Source organism: Eublepharis macularius, chromosome 1 (assembly GCF_028583425.1).
Source record: "Eublepharis macularius isolate TG4126 chromosome 1, MPM_Emac_v1.0, whole genome shotgun sequence".
Classification (NCBI taxonomy): Eukaryota; Metazoa; Chordata; class Lepidosauria; order Squamata; family Eublepharidae; genus Eublepharis; species Eublepharis macularius.
The window spans coordinates 229,699,104-229,703,807 of NC_072790.1; the positions used below are offsets into that span (position 1 = coordinate 229,699,104).

At 45.9% G+C, this 4,704-nt stretch overlaps 1 long non-coding RNA gene across 1 annotated transcript; it reads right to left on the reverse strand.

The window, feature by feature from the left end:
• Nucleotides 1-755: 755 nt before the first annotated feature.
• Nucleotides 756-1,394, reverse strand: LOC129343678 (uncharacterized). Its single transcript, XR_008598317.1, has 2 exons — nt 1,185-1,394; nt 756-1,093 (listed from the first exon to the last, which is right to left on the reverse strand). It is a non-coding gene; the product is annotated as an uncharacterized LOC129343678 (long non-coding RNA).
• Between the last annotated feature and the right edge of the window lie 3,310 nt (nt 1,395-4,704).

Genomic DNA, 4,704 nt, shown 5'->3' on the forward strand with positions numbered 1-4,704 from the left:
TGGAGATCAGGGGGCGGGGCCACCAGCCATGTGACCATTTTCAAGAGGTTCCGGAACTCCGTTCCACCACTTTCCAGCTGAAAAAAAGCCCTGGCCTTACTGCTCCAGTTTCAGTTCCCTTCACCACCAGGTTTTTGTATGGTTTCCTTACCCTTGCTGTCCTGGTTTTTCTTGCCCCCCACTTCCCTGCTCTTTCTGAAACCTGTCTTCCTTCCACCTTTTCTTCTGAAATGTTTTGATTTCCTCCTTTTGCCTGTCTGTAATGCCTGACCTGTTTCTCATGGCTTTGTCCACCTCACCATTTTGCTTTGGTGAGTGTTGCACTTAAAAAAAAAAAAATCGCACGCAGCGATATATCAAAACAGCAATATACCGTGCATGTGCTAAAGGAACTGTCGATGGCCCATCAGAACACCAGAAGCAAGCATCCAATCCTCTCCTCACTGCCACTTGGAACGTTCCTTCTAAGACCACACCCAAGCGCGGTGCCTGGGCGTCATTATCGAGCTCCGTGTGCGCTGCATACTATGTTCCCTTTCAACATGCAATCCAAAGAGAAAGTCAAGCCTGTAGAAGTACATGGGGTCTCCTGGACAGAAAGGAAAACCACGGACTTGTTATCAATTTGGGGTGAGAAGGTTTAGGGTGCTTCTCATCACCCATGCATGCCATTCTGCCTCCGGAGGGATGCCCAGTACTTCCTCCACAGTAACCACAAAATCCAACAAAAAGGACACACAACGGCAATGGCCAAGCACAGTAACTAGTCTACTCAGAAGATCATGATTAATGGTTCACAGATCAGAATGCAGCTACAAAAGCATTTGTAATTTCTCTTGTCATGGGTTCTATGGGGCTTAGAAAGCAACTATCACAAAATGTTAAGAAACCCTTTTAAACTTTTTAACAATTAATAAAATACAACTGTAACAAAAATTAACTCTTAAGTGCAACCATCCAAAAAACCCCCCTCCAAATCAACAATGTCCTTGAAAAGGCGAACAGTTCCACATCCAAGAAGTGATGAGTCCTCGCTCATCCATTTGAAGCGACTGTACCCCAGGCTTCCGTCTTCTTGTTGGGAATGATAGCCCTGCAAAAAATAATACAACCCCAGTAACACCAACTACACACAATACACAAACACCACTTTAAATCATATTTTACATACAACATTTGATTACCGTATTCAAGGTGGTAAGAGCTTATAATTTATTAAGCTCCCCAGCAAACAGCCTCCTCCTCAGCAGCCTGCCTCTAGCTTCTGACTCCACGCCACTGGGCTAAACCAATTAACCTCACAGGGGTTACACATTCATTGGCATTCGTAATGATTTATTGGTGGTTAGGTGATTCTGAAGCAGAATTTGCCTTGGTATTGACCATTCCCCACACAAACACACACACACACACTGTGAACAAGATTTGGGCACAGTCAGGGGTCATTTTGTAGAAAAAGAGTGGGAGGAACTCATTAGCATATGCCATGCCCCCTGACATCACCAGAAACATGCCATTAGCATAACTGATTTGCATATGCCCCACCCCCTGACATCACCTATCCTGGCTGTTTTGGACCCAATCCTGGCCACTCAGGGCTGTAATTGGGCCCAAAATGGCAAAAGGGGGCTGAAAATGGCTGAAAAGGGGCCCAAAATGGTCAGGATCGGGCTGCTGCTGAGCAGGAGAGTGATCCACCACCCATCAGAGGCTCGAAACGGGCCCAAAATGGCCGAGAGTCAGGTGGGCAGGGCCACCTGACATGTGACTTCTTTGGGGAACTGCTGGAACTGCATTCCTGCGCGTTCCCCCTCGAAATGAGCCCTGGGCACAGTAATAATGAATCTGATCTTGACATAAGGCGTATAAACACAACAAAATTCTTTATCGGTGAAAAGATCAGGACAAGAAAACAATGTAAGGGTGCCCTCAACAATAACCTTCCAAAGCAACATCCTCTTAGCCCTATAATTGACCGTGATCATAGCTTAGTTGAATTTTCTGCTATAGTCCACAATTCAAAAAAGGAAGGAAGACAGCATAGCTAATTCAAACATCCAGTCAAACACAGGAAAGCAGCTAAGCAATCAAAAGCCAGACATGTATGCACAGTGTGATTCACCGGTGGGCTTTGGGGGCAGTAACTAATTAAGTAATATAGCACAAGCGCAAATGGATTGTGTTCGATAGAGTGCACCATGATTGCACCAGCCCCCAAACACACACATACACTGCTGCAAACTGACCAGTCTGTAAAGGAAGGTAGGACACACACAGATAAAATGTCCATGTAAAAACCTGCAGTGTGGAATGATCGTTCTGAACACATTGTGATCAGAGGCATTCCAGAGGCGTGGAAAACCCTGATCAACAATGGTGAAGATGCCTATGTTGAGCTTTGTAGTTATTGCTTCAGGTAGTTCCCTGGGAAGAGGCCATGGTTGAAGGATGGTAGAGCATGCATTTGTCATACATGTTCCACCCTGGTAGTTTTGGTTAAAAGGTTCTCAGGGAACAGGTGTTGAGAAAGATCTTTCTCTGTAGTAGACCCGGGAGAGCAGCTGCTGTCAGTCAAAGCAAACAGTATGAGGTTTGATCTGCTAATGGTCTGCCTTGGCAGAATACAGCTTTGTATGTTCCAAAGCAAGATACAGATAGTATCTTTTACTGGGCTGGTTTAAGTTAATGTGGTGGGATGCAAGCTTTCAACGGGGAGGGGCTGTGGCTACCTGGTAGAGCACTAGCTTTGCATGCAGAAGTTCCCAGGTTCAGTTCCCATCGTTTCCAGTTAAAAAGGCGGGTGATGTGAAATGCTTCTGCCTGAGATCCTAACAAAGCTGTTGCCGGTCATTATAGACGAAATGGGCCTCGACAGACCAACCATCTGACAGTTTCACATGTTCAGCTTTCACAGAACCTTTCCGATCTCCCAGCCTGCTGAACAGCCCTGCTTGAAACCGTGCATAGCCCAGCTGGAACTGAAAGAGACCTGAGGTCTCCCCCCACCCCCACCCCCAAAAACACCTCTGTTCAGGTCAAAAACATTACAGAGAATTTTCTATGGTAGTAATTCCTCTGATGTGCTATATTTGTGTGTTGGGAGGGAGAATTCAAGGGAAGGGGTCATGCTTCAGTCTTAGAGAAGCTCTTTGCACACAGAAAGTCCTATCTCCGTTCTGACACCTGCAGTTGAAAGGGTCAGATGGCAGGGGATGTGAAAATCCTCTGCCCGGGACCTTGGAGAGCCTCTGCCTGTCAGAGCAGACAGCACCGGGCTGATTCTTCCTAATGCAGCTTCATGTGTTCAAACACACAACCACCCTTTGGAAGAGTGGTGTAAACCAGGCTAGGCGGGAATTGTATGTAAGAGATACAACCTGGACTACAGGCTGGTAGTGGGAAAGGACTTGGCAAAGAAGAGAGAAGGCAGGGTTCCTGACGGGTGGGTCCAATGCAGCTTAAAAAGAACTGGGAGGGATCTAGATCGCAGCAAATCAGCAGATACTGGGCTAGGCTAGATCACCCACAGGTTGGATTCTTTATGTAAGAGGTGTAGAAGGGAGTCTTTTCTGTTCTGCTTTTCTGCAAAAAAAAGGACCCACAGCAAGTTTCCTGTCCACTTTCACCCCTATCTCTGCAAGCTCCTCAGTGAGCTTGTTAGCCTGGATCTGATTATTTCTGTGGTGCTGTGGTTGCTATTGCTTGTCGGCTTGTTTTCCCTGTCCCCTTTCTGTTTTCTAACTTTTTGTGATTATACGGGAGCCTGTGAGCTAAGAGCATGGGATATAAATATTTCAAAGTAAGTAAAAAGGGCTTGGTTTGAATGCCAAGGATCTTACACGAGTAGGGGGGTGAGGTGCGCAAAGGTTTTTTTCAGATCGAGGCTGCGTGATTGGTCTAGAAGGGAGCGTGTTGCTTTGCCACTCTTGTGTTGTGTAGTAGTTAAAAGTGTGTTGCACTGGGATCTGGGAGAACCAGGTTCAAATCACTACTCTACCATGGCCAATCAGCTCTCAGCCTAACCTACCTCACAGGGTGGTTGTGAGGATAAATGAGGGAGAATCACATAAGCCACCTTAGGGGAAAAGGTGGGTATAAAGGATGTAAATAAAAAGTAGATAAAACTATCTTTGCGGACTGAATTTGCCTCCTTGATGTTTCAAACAGAATCGGACCTGCAGGCAGGCAGCACTTCAGACTGAACCTTAGGACTGGCTACTGGTTTCATTAGCAGTATTCACCCGTGATGTCCCATTATGGATGAGGCAGGTTTTGTTGAGCACATAGGCAGTAGTTGGGACCCCAATCCTGCAAGTCCATACAAGGGGAATCGATGAAAGTGTGACTATTGGGGGATCTATGCTGTAAACAACTATGTGGACAGCATTCTATGATGAGCAAGCCTCAGGATTTAAACTGGCCATGACAAGAATGACTGCTGAGTAGAGTAGGAACACTTATCACGAAAACCCACTTGTGTAGAACAAGGCCTGGATGCAATAATGGCTGTGTAGACTAGAAACTCGATTTGGAAATCTGTTTCAAGGCTTAGAAAGGAGATGGGGAAATTCTAAGCAACCTGTCATGTTTTCGATGTATTTCTTTACACGTGTGCCCCACCCTCATTACACATTCCCCTTTTATCAGTTTGTTCCTTTCCCAGAAAAACTCTCTCGCTCAAGAAGACCGCATTAAAAGTTAGCA